Below are 17,477 nucleotides of genomic sequence, written 5' to 3'. Positions count from 1 at the left end.
ATAATACTACAGGTGCCTTGTATGCTGGTCCTCCTTTTTGCCTTGTACACTGTTTCCTTTGAGACCCTACAGCTGCCATACTCGCAGAGGTTGCATCTTTTGTGCCATCAAATGTGACCCACAAAGGACATACCATGCCTGAAACACAAGCTATGTATGGACAGATGCCACTGACACCAGGGAATACTGGTATCATGTTATCAATGTAGGTGCAGGGTCAACCTGCTGTCCATTAACAGTTCCTGCCACATGAGGCCAGGACTGGCACATCTGATGATAACAATCTGTGTACACAACATGGGCCAAACACCCCAGGTACAGTTCCACATGTCACTGTACATGCATGTGGGAGGTGTGCACATCCCAGACACTGTCTGCATCATGGACTAAGGAACACATACATGGCAAGCAGTGCACAGCATTGGCCACATGCAATAGTCACCCAGGTGACTGGATGGTGACTACACTACCCACCTGTGTTCCAAACACTCCAGACACTACACCCCTGAGCCACAATGCAGACGATTGCCATGTGGCCTGATGCCAAGGTATATCCATCACCTAGCCTTGTATAGCCATCTGGCACCATTGACCACAGCACACCCATGAAGCAGTGCACCCATGCATGTCAGTACTGGCACCCATGTCTGTGTGTGTGTTGTATAAAGTGTATAACCACATTCAGACTGAGTGCAACCCCCATTGGCATACTGAAGCATACCATATAATGTCAGACACCTCCACATACCCTTTACACATATAACCTCCGTATAACCCCTGTGGTGCATGTAATACCTTCACAGTACTGTGTTGTGGCAATCCCACTAGTGATGAGTTGTATTCCTGGCCCTGCCAAGTGTGTCAATGTGTGTGAGTCCTTGTGAGAGTGTGGCTGTGTTGATGCTGACACCTGTTCATGCGGACAGGCGCATGTACTACACCAACCGCATAGCTACCATAGCCCTGTTGCAGATGTCATTCACCATCACATATATGTTCTGAGGGCTCCTCAACATGTAACGTATGTGGCGCATCCAATAACTGCATATACATGTGATAGCACTACATAGTCTTCAGGAGTTTGATACCCTGCACTAGTAGGTGTGTGATACAAACATGATTACGTTTTACTCTCCCACCCATCCCTAGCTTTTCTTTGCCTCTGTCTGCCTCTCTCACTTCCTCTCTGGTGGATGTGGAGACTTACACCTGCTTTGCATAGGCACCAGCAAGTGTATTTTAAGTGATGTTCATGATCAGCTGATGGCCTCTGCATGAATTGTTGCCCTCCTCTAGCTGATTGCATGTGGAACAGCTGTGGTAACATTCCCATAGCCAATTGCATGGGAACACACTCCAATATCTAGGAACATCATGTTGGTGTTGGGCCTTTCATTCACTGTGAGCAGGAACTTGATCTGTTGTTTGGCAAACAGCATCTCAGATGGGTTGGGGATTTACCTCTAACAACATACACTGTGGAAACAGGCCAACACACATAGGGGGATGTGCTTGACCTGACTACAGACTGTAAGTGCTGCTATGCTATATTTGGAGTAATGTTGGTTTAATACGGTGAATGTGGATATGGCTGTCCTACATGTTTTAATACCTGCCATGTCAGTGCTATGTTTATGAGGAAACACCCATCTGTAGGGTCATCTGTAGATGGGCCAGTGTGTGGTGCCTTTTGTTTCAGGTGTTACCCACAGAGCATTTATCTGTGAACTGCAGAAGGTAGTGTGAGGATTTCAGTCTGTAGATGGTGACAGCCGTGAGAGTTACTCATAGGACATATGTCACAAAAAAACCTTGTTACAACAGTAAATGTATGAGGTTATCACAGCAACGTCAATATTGGCCCTGTAAGGGGTGCATATGTGCTGTACACCATAATTAGTGACATCATATCTGATAACAAGACAGTGAGATATCAGACCGCTACACATGTTATGTATAGTAGGGGTTATATTTGATGACATAACCTGGACATTCTGTGTTGTGTGTACAGTACTGAGATCCGTGTACTTATGGTGATTGTCGGCAGTGTGTGTATTCTTAATATGTACCTTGGCCTGTGTATAGACTGTGGTAAATGTTGTTCTTGGTCCTGTTCTATCTGATGTTACATGCTGCTCCACTGTGTTACCCTATCGGCTTACATGTTTGTAGGGCCATGCATGCACATGTACCATACCACAGAGAGGCATTGCACCACACTGTGTAGCAGCCCAGTATATGCAGGGTTGGTGTGTGAGTGGTACATATGAGGTTGGTGTTGAACAGATAGTCCATATACTGTAATATTATGCTAGTGTACCAAATGTGGCTGTCACGGTGTTCACATTGGTTGCAGTTATGCACTTTCACACAGGTGTATGTTACTCTGTGCTGTTGCATTCCTGTAGAGCCTGCTATATATGCAGGTACATGTGCATTCCCCCATAGGAAATGTAAGCCAGTGTTGAGCCGGTCTGCTTGTAGCCTGCACAGTACTTTATTACAGGGTCTATATTATTTCAGCGAACGCTTAAAAAAGCGAACGCTGATTGATCGACCTTATGTAAGCGAAAGCTTACAATCTCGAACTGTCGGATCAGCGATTTTCTTCCTAGGGAAAAAAATCGCTGATCCAAAACACATACACACAACACAAGCACACCAAACAAACAGAAATCCACACACATACACCTAAAATCTGACAACTAACCCTACACTAAACTATGCACACACCACTAACTATCCACTTAACTTAACCCAAACTCTAACTCTAAGGTCCGTCACTATCGCACACTCACCTCACCCTCTCCCTAAACCTAACTCACCTAAATCCGCCCTAACCCTCATGTCCACACAATCGCACACATACCTAACCTGAGCCCTAACCCTAACTCACCTAAACCACCCTAACACTCACATGCACAGAATTGCACACTTAACTGAATATGACCTGCAACTTTCCACCACAGCACTGAAAATACCGAAGCAACAGAAACGGACAACCAAATTCTTTCCCTAGGAAAAAATTCGGGTTTCTGCTGCTTAAATATTTTTCACTTTCGCTAAAATAAGGTCAATCAATCAGCGTTCACTTGTTTCAGCGTTCGCTGATCTAATATAGACCCTTTGTTACATACCTAGCAGCTTAGTGTACTTACCCAGTGAGTTGTAATGTCCAGAAACTTGCCAGATGTACTGCTGCTGGGCCACAATAACAGTCATGAATGTCAGACAGAGCAGTGGGATGCTGTACCAATGTATGTCAATATCTAGTAGGTAGTATGTGGCCATGGCACCTCTGTACCAGCAGTTATTATGTGGCAGGACAGACAGGGATGTGTGAATGCATAACCTATGGGGGCACATGTATACCAGTAGTTGTGTTATACCCATCTACATGGCTGTTAGCATCCACATTGTCAGGATTGGTCCACATGTCTTCCAGTAAGGGGTTATGTGTATACCTCTGGACTGTCCAGGGTGTGTCAGATTGTCCACATATATTGACCATTTTCTCTACTGTAGCCCACAGGATCACTACGTGCTAGCAGTGATACTGTACTATGATGTTCTTAGGATGTCTGTCAGTAGCCAAGAGCACACATGTTAAATGCAGATGTGACTTCCCACACACACCATGTCTGTGAAGACACTCCCTATTACAGTAGCAATAGTCTACAAATATACCTGCTATACATACCTGACATCCCCTTGCACTATGAAGTTGGGACTATAGGGGCTGAAGTAGGCTACACCCCATGTTCAGGACATATGGCGAATATATCTGTACATATAATTATCCAGATATCTATATAGACATACACATATACATATCGACATACATAGATGGATATGTATATGTACATAGATATATATATAAACATCCAGATTCATACATATACAGAGCAATATATATCTACACATATATTGACAGTAGTAGATATATCAGAATAGATATGTATACACATATAGTTATTGATATCTACATATATACCAACATAACTAGGCATATCTATACACATAGGATGTGCATACATATCTAGCTGTATATAGACATATCTATATATACATATACATATATATACAAAATATATATATATAGATATATATATATATATATATATATATATATATATATTATTATAATTAGCTTTTGTAATACTTGCTGTTTTATAATATTTGTAATAACTTCTGTTTTAACTATGTATGATTTCTTGGAGCTTTTCTCCCCGGGCCTCTACTGAAAATGGACATGTATCCAGCTAGACTAGCCCGGTCAACAAATGTAAAATAAAAAAATAATAAATAAATAAATATACATATATCTATATATACATATATCTATATATACATATATGTATATGGGAGTGCTAGAGAATCCTGAAAGCCCAAAATCCTGAAGATCATCAGGGTGAGCTGCCTTAAGGTATATGGATGTACATTACCATACAATCCACCTTGGGTATATGCAGGCCTACTGCCACCTGCCATACAATATGTTCTGTTTGTTAGTGTGCTTCTGATGGTGTCAGTTATGCCTTATTATGTGACTGTTACATCCCATTGTGTCAACTGAGGTCTTTACCCCTAGGTATTGTCTACAGAGTGTAGATAGAGGCTGCTTAACTATACATCTGCATTACTTAGTGTTGAATGTTTGGTATCCTGTGGCCCAGTCAGTCTTTACTATTGTACTACTTGATGGCCTTGGTCTGGACAGCAACATTTGTTAACATTTCCAGACTAGTGTATTATTATAACTGTTTCACAGTTGCATTACTCAGTTAACACAGATGTCTGTGTCAAAACAGCTGTATGGCATAGCATATGCAACTGTAATAGTACAGAAATGCAGCTTTCCCATTTATGCAAACCTGTGTGTGGTGTTATATCCCTTGATCTCACTGTGGGTATATGTTGCAGGCAATTGTTGTCATTTATATGGGTGGCTCATACAGTCTCCAGTTGGTAAGGTGGTAACTGTAGGAATAGTGGCTGTTCCATATTGTGTGCAACTTCTACATATGATTCTTAGTATACATATCTCTGCGTGTATATGTGTACTTGCATATATATATATATATATATATATATATATATATATATATATATATATATATTTATGTATATCTGTACCTGCATATATGTTTCTGTGCATATGTACCTAGGGATGTTGATTGCTACCACATTGTACATTCCCTATGGGAGCCAGACTATACTGCATGATGTGCTACTGATACCAGCCTGACATCATACAGGTGGGATGGTGTACTGTTAACATCTTGTGCCCATGTTGTGTCAGGTCCTGGGCATCGGGGCTGCAGCAGTTGGCAGTGTATTGCAGGGCAGAAGTGTTTGATTGTGGGGGGGGATACCTAATCGTACAAGACGTATGTTGTTCGGGGCCTCTCAACCCCAGTAACAGTGCATGTGGACATATATTTTTATGTTATGTTCCCATTGTTATCTACAGATGTATGTCCGTATATACCTATGTAGATATATATATACAGCAAGTTATGTATATGTAAGCAGATATATGTACACATATACATGTAGACATATATATCTATAGATCTATGCATTTGTATGTATATATGTTTTTATATATATATATATATATATATATATATATATATATATATATATATATATATATATATATATATATATATATATATATATATTTCTATATCTATATATATAGATATGTTATATCTATTTAGATAATATCCATACACACACACAGACTCACACACACACTTACACACACACACACACACACACACACACACACACACACACACACACACACACACGCACGCACACTCACACACACACACACACACACACACACACACACACACACACACACACACACACACACACACGCACACGCACACGCACACACACACATACATGTTGGAATACATTCCCTGTACTGTTGAATGACTGGGCTGGATGCTATGTTTGTGAAAACATCCAGCTTATGTATATTTGACAAGGCTTAGTGCTTAATTGCTTTGGCTATGGTATGCAGAATCCTGGGTTCAAGCCTTGCAGAGGTTATTTATTTTGTTGCTGGGCAGAACAAAGATCATTGGATACAGAGTGATTTAGGCACTTTTGAGCAGTTCTAAGTGGGTTTGCGTGGGTTTGAGCGGAGGTAAGCACTGCTAACTTCCGGTTACAGTTTCTTATACTCAGATTCTAAATTGCTTAACGTGTGTAGGCATTGCTTACCCCCACACAAACAGGCTTAAACCCGCTTTCTGATGCTTAAAAGTGCTTACTCCCACTTACCCCCATGCTAATTTCCTTAAAAGAATAGAAAAAGAGTTGATAGGAAAGTGGTGAAAAAGGGGTACAAAGAGGGAAAGACAGTAGGAACAATTGCTAGGGATGTGCAGGAAGGGTGTAGGGAAGGTCCATAGATGCCCACACACGCACACACACACACACACACACACACACATACACACACACACACACACACACACACACACACACACACACACACACACACACACACACACACACACACACATACATGTTGGAATACATTCCCTGTACTGTTGAATGACTGGGCTGGATGATATGTTTGTCAAAACATCCAGCTTATGTATATTTGACATGGCTTAGTGCTTAATTGCTTTGGCTATGGTGTGCAGAATCCTGGGTTCAAGCTTTGCAGAGGTTATTTATTTTGTTGCTGGGCAGAACAAAGACCATTGGATACAGAGGGTTTAAGGCACTTTCGAGCAGTTGTAAGTGGGTTTGCGTGGGTTTGAGCGGAGGTAAGCACTGCTAACTTCCGGTTACAGTTTCTTATACTCAGTTAGATTTTAAATTGCTTAACGTGTGTAGGCATTGCTTACCCCTGCACAAGCAGGCTTAAACCCACTTTCTGATGCTTAAAAGTGCTTACTCCCACTTATCCCCATGCTAATTTCTTTAAAAGAAAAGAAAAAGTTGATAGGAAAGTGGTGAAAAAGGGGCACAAAGAGGGAAAGACAGTAGGAAAATTGCTAGGGATGTGCAGGAAGGGTGTAGGGAAGGTCCATAGCTGCCCATTTCTTCTACAGCAACAGCTGTTCATATACACTGAATTTGGAGGTAGATTTGGAAACTTAAACCCCTGAGAGAGGGGTGAGGACAAAAATAATATGTTGTGATGCCAATTAGACCTGATTACATGTGTCCATGTGGGCATGTGTGCAAAATGGACAGCTATGTATGGAGTGTGATTTTTTTGGAGGAAACAGATTGCCTTTTTTTTTAAGGTTAGAGTGGGATGTTGAGGAGGGGTTGTAGGTATATGTAGGGAGGTAGGTTGGTAGGTTAACAGACAAGACAAACAAGATGCATACAGGAGCGGTATATGACATGTGGGGGGGTAAACACCTTGATGTGGAGGAGTGTTGGGAAATCAGAAGCCCATGAGCCCCTAGTGGAAACAGTGGGACTGAGGTCCTCACCCATGGGCAGTCACCACTGCACCTTCACAGCCCCGATGGTGGCTGTGATGGGGGCTGAATCGCAGAGCGAGACTGATGCTCAAGTCATGACACACGGCCCTCGAGCTGGTGTAGAAGATCACCAAGCTGCTGGTTGAGTTCTCTACACACCATGACCCGGACCTGGTGATGGGTGACAGGTGCCTGTCCGTGCCAGCTCCTGGGGGGGCGAGACTCATCTCCTGAGGTGGTTCCACCTGAATGTGGTGCAGGACCAATGGACAAGGAGGTCCCGGGTTGGGCAACAGACATGCTGGTGCCCAGTGCCATGGCCAGCAGAGGTGGGACAGGTGGGTACACTGGGACTTGCCTTCCCAAACGTGCTATAGTGTTTAGATTTTATCATCATATGTGGGTTAGTAATAGTCAACACATTCCAGGGTTAGGTATAACAGCATGTATAGATATTCCCATTAACCCAGACACCAGATATGGAGCAGTTGCATAGCAAACAGAGCAGATGCATACACGGGATCACAGTGGTAATAACAACAGCATGCAGGTACATTGATGGCACCATGCCACCAATGTTGGAATAATTCAGTATAGCACATGCATTGGAACAAATGTAAATATTTATTAACCAATATAGCATAATCAGAACAAAGGAGACATCACATACCAGTTGGGGTGGGTATGTAGTTTATTGTTGGAGATATAGTGGGGGGAGAGAAAGATGTCAATTAACAACTAGTATATTCCTGTAGTCCACATTACTTTTCTAGTCAGTGCTGTTATCTGTACTTTACAAGTATTACTACACTACCCTATAGCCTTAGTTTGGACAGTGGTATGGCTGTTGTCATCGTTATACATGAGTTGGTTGTACCTGCAGTGTACACTTCTTATCTGGTATACCAGTGGAGGAAATGTTTGTTAACACTAACTAATTGTTTCTACATATACTCCCAGATTCTAGGTTGATGTTGTGCACATAGCTATCCAACTCTTTCTGCGCAGTCTCTGGCCATATCTTGACCCCATGCAGGTGTACCGGGACATATCTAGACTATTGCCCTCTTCAACCTTTATTGACTTGACACACACATATACATGCTTTCCTACACAGTAATATTATGTAGCACAGTGTGGTTGATGGTGATCAGTGATACTTTATTATTCCGAGAAACTGCAACACTCAATATTCTCTACAATACCAGAGTAAACAGTACCAGTACAGGGTATGAAGGGTTTTATTTCTGGCACAGTGTTTATATCCAATGTACCTGTGGGAGCAATGATTGTTAGCACTACATAATTGTTGCCACAGAAAGTTCCAGATTACACATTAGTATTATGCACATACATCTCACTCTGTTACTATACACACTCTGGTCACAACTTGACAACATGGGGTGTAGATAGGACAAACTTGGCTTATTGCTCTCCTTACAGTTTCAGGAATTGCTACAGTGACAGGTTTGTTCTCATAGATGTTTGACAATCACTTGACAACATGGGGGTGTAGATAGGACATACTTGGCTTATTCCTCGCCTTACAGTTTTAGGAGTTGCTACAATGACAGGTTTGTTCTCATAGATGTTTGACAATCACTTGTATTCCCTGTTGGCTGGCTAAGCATCTGGGATCATCCCACAGACTTCACAGGGGGACAGGAGGACAGGCAGCAGATATGGGCCCATATACTGGACATCCTGGTCTTATCTGTACAGTTGTGGGGTATGATTCTGTAGGCAGCATACTTCCACTCCCAGGATTCAGACCATGGCTGTGTCAGCTACAACTTAAAGACTATCCATCAGAGTTGTGTGTGCTATATAGATATTGCTGTATATCTCCTATCTGATTTCTGTCTTATAATTCTCCTGTGCTTTGTCATCTGTCTTTGTATTACAACAGTCTTATACAGATATCCTAGACAGTAATATTTTGTAGGACAGTGTGGGCAAAAGTGATGACTACTACCTCATTATTCAGAGCAACTGCATCAGTCACAATGCCATACAATACCAATGTAAACAGTACCAGTGCAGGGTAGCATTCTTGTATTTCTGGGCACAGTGTTGGTATCCGACAGACCTGTGGGAGAACTGTTTGTTAGCACTACCTGAATGTTGCCACACACAGTACCAGATTATACATTACTATTATGCCCATACATCTCACTCTGTTACTGTACACACTCTGGCCACAGCTTAATAACATGGGTGTGTAAATGGGGCTTACGTGACTTCTTACTCTCATATAGTTTTGGAGAGTTGCTAGTGAGCCAGCTTTGTTCTCATAGATGTTTGTCAATCAGTTGTATTTCCTGTTTGCTGCCTATACGTTTGGGATCATCCCACTGATTTCACAGGGGGACAGTTGACAGGCCCCAGATATGGGCCTCTTTACTGGACATTATGGATATATCAGTACAGTTGTGGGGTATGATTATGTATGCAGACTACTCCCACAGCCAGGATTCGAACCATGGCAGTGTGAGCTAAAAATATCACAGTTCACATCTCAGTTGCATGTGCTATTCGGGTTTTGTTGTCTGCCTTTTCCTTGTTTTCTGTCTATGTGTCTCTCAGTTGTACTAAATGGCCTCTGGGAATTACACCAGTCATATGCAGGCATTCCTACACATTCTATTTATGGTGCAGTGTGGGTAACAGTGCTTACTACAACAGTACTATTACGTGATTGCAAATCTACATTGCCATATGATACCAGAGTAGAATATGGCAGGAAGAGTCTTATATAGTTTTATGTAAATAAAGCATAATAGTCTGACAATAAAGTTCTAACTGCTGGGCTGTATGTGACTCTTTCTGCCATATTCTCCGGTGTATGCAGTACTTGCCTTGAACAATACAGGTTTTATACATGCAATTAATTTACTAATACCTTTAGTTTTATTTCCTATGACAGTAAATGCATGAGTATTACTGACCTGCTTCACATCACAACCTTGCCAGGTGACTGACATGGGCCTCCTAGTTCATGGCCCACTCCATTGCAGCTGTGGGGGACATAAGAGGAATATTTAGCCATACCTATCCATGAAATACATGAGCTGGCAATTACTACACACATAATGGGACATCCCCTTCCGCTCTAGCCTCTCGGATCCACTGGTACAAGAGGTCCCCCTTGCACCACTTCAGGTCAGCATAGTGGTGCCTGACCTGCTCACCAGTTTGGGGTATGCCAGTGACACTGGTGAGGTCACGGGTGAGACAGTCCCAGGTCTCTGCCTTATATTGGGAGCTCTGGTACTGGCCCTGCAGCAGTCTCTGATTATGTTTTTTGACAAGGAGTCCTGCCATGATTCTGGACTCCTGGATGCACCAGCACTGCACCTGAAAGCACACACATTCTCCCCTTCCTGACATGGTGCCTGCAAGGGGAATCTACAACCAGTTATGAGATGTATTCCCACCTCATGGGTTTAAGTAGGGCTGATTTCCCGCACTTTTCTGTGATTGGCTGGTTTTGAAATGGCTAAGCAATGGGCAAACCTGCTTACCTAGGGATGGCATTGTTTAAAGGGGTATACCTCTGGGCACACTGAGTTAGCTAGCCTACACATTGCTTACACCTCCTACACTGGCCTGTGCAATGCTTAGCATTGCTTACATTAGACTTTGCATTATTTTTCCTTTTTGGCATTGATTTATTATTCATTACACCTTATATGTATGCCTGGTATCCATGATTCATGTGTACATACACTGTATGGGGTCCTTGTGTTTTATTGGGGACTTCAAAACTCTATTACAATTGCACCTGACTTCTTGGCTTACTGCTGTACTCCATTTCACATATTTATGTTATGTAGTGGGTTGAAGCACATATGTCTGTATACTGATCCCTTTCACAGGTTCAGTTTGATTTTGCTATGGTGAAGACTTGCTTGCTGATACCGCATGATTTTGTACTTCTGTGATGGCTTGGTGGTTAACTAATGTGACTATAGTGTGTAAGGTCCTGGGTTCAAGCCCTGCAAAGCTGTTTATTTTGTTGATGGGCAGAACAAGGGCCGTTGAATACAGAGTGATTAAGGCACATTTGAGCAGTTGTAAGCGGGTTTGCATGAGTTTGCACGAGGGTAAACAATGCTAACCACCGGTTACATATGCTTACAGAGAGTTAGCTTCAAAATTGCTTAACCTGTGTGTGCATTGCTTACCCCTGCACAAATGGGCTTAAACCCCCTTACTAGTGCTTAAATATGCTTACTACTGCTTATCGGTGCTTAAACCTGCTTATTAGTGTTTTATTCATTATGATACTGACATCTCACATGTGCATTGACTGCAGTAGTCCATTTCATTACTATATGTTATTTAGTGGGTTATGCAACATAAATATTAGTCATAACATGCTTTGCTATGGGAAATGGAATGTGCGGCAGTGGGACTCGAACTCTGAATGCCTGCTAATAAGGCAAATGCTCTGATCACTACACTATTGCTATGCTGCTTCATTTGCATATATCTTCCTTGTTATCCTCTTCAGCCATTTAGCTGCATTAACCATAGCTAAGCAATGCGCACACCCGTGCACCTACTGTTAGCTTTAACCAGATTAAAAAAAAAGGATCTGTTCATTTTATTTCTGTATACTTGCTGTTGTAGATGAGGGGAACTGTTGGTGTGGATATGCAGACACCTATGAGTGGTCTTGCTCATTTCGTAGCTTTTTCTGCTGTTCTTCATTGTGGGGGAATGTATATTCTGAGAGCTTTGCTCTCAGACACGCCCCCTGCACTCTTACATGCTCAGTGTAAGATTAGGAGCTCAGGCAGCATGCCTTGTTAATATGCATGGTGTGCTGCCATCCTGCTCCTAAACGGCCACCTCCATGCAGGACTAAGCTATTCCTGCATGGAGGAATAGTAAATCCGGAGGACAATTTTACAAACATGACACTATAATTTTGGTCATACTTTTCTCTAGCTGAAACTCTTATATTCACATTCATTATGGCTTGGATTAATTAGTTTCGCCATAAATAAAATCTAAAGACTTGCAGCAACATATATATCAATACCTATCATTTTCTGTCCATCTTTCTAACTATCTATCTGTCCATATGTATATGTGTGTAACTGCTATGAGCAAATGCAATAAGAGTGAGTAATCTTTTCTTGGTGTTTTTCTACCTACTTGCAGATTCTGCATGCAAAATTGCAGTACAGTAGTACCTAGGAATTTGCCCTTAATCCTGCTGCAATGCAATTTTGGAAATGGAATATATAATTAGCAGAGGAGTGTGGATGACCCTTTTTTTTCATTTGCGTATTCCGTCTTTTTATATCAATTATATATATATATATATATATATATATATATATATATATACATATACATAGTATTTGGCTATTTTTTTAATCCCTTTTCTAACAGCGCTAAAAAAATACACAAGCTACTTGATCATTACAGATGTTAAAAGCAGATGTTCAATTACCTCTCTAATGAGTTTAAGTAAATATTACATATGCACTGCTCTTCTTCCTGCTTTCCTCTTTCAGATACATTTTCCTCTGCCTTCTGCTCTACTTATTTTTCTTGTTATGTATTCTATTTTCAGGATTTATTAAACATTCTGTGTAGTTATTTCTCAGGAATTAGATTAATATGTGCACTTTCCCACCTCTGTTTTCTCTTTTTACATACATATTTATCTTTTTTTTCTTTCACATCATTCTCCAGGTCTGTGTTACACAGGTTCATTCTACTGCACCTATACTGTTAAGAATTCATGGTCATTTGGGGCACTCAAATGAGACAGAATACAAAAAGGAAAATCCTTCAAATGTTTCTATAATACTTACTTTTGATAGCCATTTTCTTATGTTCTTATTCCCCTGTAATGTGTCCCACTGTTTCCTGTAAGTTTCTGTAATCAAAGGCTCATATGTTCATAGTTTTTTTAATAAGATTATTAAAAAGGAGGCATTGAGAAGCTCATCCACATCACCCAATTCTGGTAGGAGAATAACAATGTCTTGTATTAATAAGACTTTTTTTTTTTTTAAGATTGATAGTTAAGTACTCTGCTTGACACGACAGCCTATTCCAAAAATGGGTAATATGTTGGGTTTAGTGCAACTCTCACCATCTGGTGTTAGTGATGTGGTAATAAAGGTTTCAGATCTCTAGAGCAGGTGCTTAGTTTGACATGAGTTCTACTTAGGTCAAGGAATTCAAATAATACTGGGTTGTTCATAGCACAGAAGACTAAGAAAAGATCACCACTCAGGAATCTGCATGACACAAAACCATACCTCTCAAGTGTACCTCATTACGAGGAACCTACCTCATTTGGGGTCTTAAAAAGTTCATGTTCCTCAAAGTTCCACATTGAAAGAGTCTGTGACACATTCAGTGTTAGGAACTTTTTTAAGTGAAATGCATGGTAAATAAAAATTAATCATATTAATTCATTAAAGGATATTCTTTATAAGTAAAACCAGCATATTTTAACCATCCTATGGCCTTCCTAGTTGAAGTTGTTAGTAACTCATTAGTATGTGTTCCACATTTTGCCCATTTGTTCTACATCATGAAGGCAAGTGTATCTCATTTTGGAGATGGAATGTTGAGAGCTATGCACAAAACAGAGGGATCAATCTTTCACTCCAGCAGAGCAGCTAAGGATGCTGGGAACTAGGATCTCTCTATTTAGGAAAAAAATGAGATCTCTTAAGTTGAATTAAGTGCTTAGTGAGGTACATGTCAAAGGGGGCATTATATTCAATGCTAATGAATTAAAACATGCATAAATGCATGCACAAAGGAACATACTTAAATATGAGAATAAATAGATAAAGGAATAAAAAATCTACAATAAATAAATAAGCACATACATAAATACATATACCATGGTTCAGATTCTTTGTGAATGCTTATACAGGCATATGATTCAAACTTGGCATGAAAATTTAATTTGCCATAACTAATTCATACAGTATATTAATCCACATATTACTAAATGTAGTTGATTAAAATCTAAAGCTACAATTAAAAGTTTGTTTCCTTCTGTGTTAAAACATACAGTCTAAAAAATTAACTGCATATTAGTATAATTATAATGTTTAAAACATTAAAAACAAATGATTAAAAGAAACAAATTACAAATTAGCAAGTGTAAAACTCTGAAAAAATATAAATTAATATTAATGTACATTCCTTATTGGTAAAGACAGACCCCGGGATACATGAAGCTCAGCGCAAGACCGGCGTTAGGCTTCGCTGACCGTACGGCATGTAGATGGTGCAGTAGCACCATATGCATATTAATGAAGGCGCGCTGCCACCACAGCCAAGTGCATAGGAAACGAGTGCGAGTGCATGGGGTGTGTTGAAGTGCTGCACGGAGGCATGGAAATGTCGGCTGCTGATGTGCAACCTAAAATGGTAAATATTACAATCTGCCTGCAATAGTAATCACACCTGTCAGTGTCCGTGGATACTGAAACATATGCAAAGCATGCAAGACAGTTCTTGCGAACACAAAATTAAGAAGCAATCACAAATACACGTTAGCGAATATCAAGTCTCCATCCCTCGAACAAATGACGTTTAAAACCGTGTGCCCGTATTCTAATGCAGTGTAGATAGTTATACCAAGTTTAAGTGAAACACATCATGTTAGCCACCGCCAATAGCTACGTCTAGCCCAATGGTCAGGGTTACCACCTGTCCCACATTGTGAGGAATAGTACACAGCTGGGCAGTTGTGTCCATACCAAAACCATTATAAATGTAAAATATCCTGCGACTGTATGACATAATTATGTCCCACATCGCATGTAATAGTCACATACAATAGTTATTTCCGTATGTAACATACCACATGTTACAAGAAATAGAATAAGCAAGTAAATGAAACAGAAGGAGCATATAAACTGCTACAACAATAAGCTAACATGTAGGCATAAAACAAAAGTATTATCTGTAGTACTGACCGTGGGTATGTGTTGTCCTGTAGAATCTGATTTGGGTTCGGAATATATCCCATCCTGGCCATATGAAAAGGTGGCAACCCTACCAATGGTCAGAGCATTCGGCCAAAATCCTCCCATATGCTGTCCAAGCCATTCTTGTCAGGATGTGTCAAAGTTGAATGGGTATTACCCAGGTGTACCTACCATGTCATTAAAGATAAGTATTTGCATGTACCTATGTGCGTGATGTACAGCATGTGGAAGGTGAAAAATGCCAGGGTAGTCCTCACAACCATACAGGTACCTGACATATGTAGTGTATGCAATGTGTTCCCTTGACCATGCCATGGGCCATCAACCAAAGAAGGGATGGATGGAGTGTCTGGAATATGTGTGTGTGGGGGATGGGTAATGTTATAATCCACAAAGGCGAGACTGTGTTGGATGCACAATAGGTGAACTGGAGGTGTATGAGGGAGCAGCGGGTGAATCAGAAAGAAACACAAAGAACAAGCATACACATCTGCAATACAACCTGACAGGCCATACTGTAGAACACAATCACACAAACATATGAATATTAAAATGTGCGATACACATGTACAGAAACGTCACCACCACATACCCACAGAATGGTCTGGATGGAACTGGGCCATCCAAATGCAACACACCTGATGCATAATTGAATATCCATCATCCCCTCTGCAGCACACAACCCGCCCCCATTCCTGAACATCCACTAAATCCAGCCCATACTCGGGCTACTAGCTTGGCGCAGCCATATCTACACATAGTGACCACTACTCATATGTAGTAGGCAGTGTCACCCTAGGCAGTGTCAGGATTGCAAACCATGTATCCCTTGTATGTAAAACCCTAACATATTTTCGTAAATCCAAAAGAATGGATGGTTATTGGCTTGTTCAATTTTTGGATATCCCTCATGGGATAAGTATCCTGTGTAAACATCAGACTTGGTATCACGACACGATGTCCAGTCCTGTAGACATCTGGACACAAGTTGTATGTGCAGTAGTGGTTCATGAGACCGTTCAGCCTCTAGACGGTCATGCAGAACCTACTACCCAGGATCAAACACCAGCCCATGATGCACGTCTCCCCACATGAATTATCAAGAGAATATATTGTACACAGTCACATATTGGCACTTGGAAATAGGGTGATTAAGGCACTGACGTAAGCAGGATACCTCCTGACACATTTTGTGAGGGACAGTCACTGTTTGTGTAGGTGTGTCCTGACCAAGAATGATACAATGGCAAATGTCCTGTGATTGTAGGGAATAACTATGTACCATATTTCATGTAACAGTTGCCTAAAACAGTTATTTCTGGATGTAAAATACATAAATCATACAAGAAACAGAATAAGCAACTAAAGTACTACAGGAATAGGCTCTCATCTAGGAAAATAATGAATGTTCTAAACCCTGTACTGACCGTGGGTATGTGTTGGCCTAAACAATCTGGTGTGTCCAGAATCTATCCCATCCTGTACATATGAAAATGTGGCAACCCTACCAATGGTCAGAACATTTGCACAAAAACTGGCCAGCCTTTTAATCACTCACAAAACCAGTGGCCTTTGGACGAAAGGTGTTGGATGACACTTGAATGACTAATGACAATAATTAAGAGTAATAGACGCTTTTAACTGCAGAAAATAAGTATTAATACATATGGCTCTGAATCTGTCAACACGTTTCAAGTTAATAGTACTAATATTGTAGAAGTGTCCGTGATTGTCCCTGATTTGTCATTGCCTTGTCGCTGTCACTGTGGAACTTAGTCCCTGAGTATTACAGAGGTCCGTACACATATGTACACCAACCAACCGTCACATTTGTTGACAGTACTATTGCATACCTGTAGTGAAGTCATAAGTGATGTCCAGAATAATATTCATCGTATATATGAATGAATGAAATAGTCAAATGTGAAGGGAAACACCAATGGAAAACCCCCCCACCCTGTATTATGTAGTGGAACCACCCCCCCACCTTATATTATGTAGTGTCAACATAATAATCTGATCAGAG

This window comes from Protopterus annectens, chromosome 5.part0, assembly GCF_019279795.1.
Source record: "Protopterus annectens isolate FY-2018-M chromosome 5.part0, PAN1.0, whole genome shotgun sequence".
Taxonomy (NCBI): Eukaryota; Metazoa; Chordata; order Ceratodontiformes; family Protopteridae; genus Protopterus; species Protopterus annectens.
The sequence above is the reverse complement of the archived record's forward strand: the minus strand, read 5'-3'. Positions refer to the sequence as shown.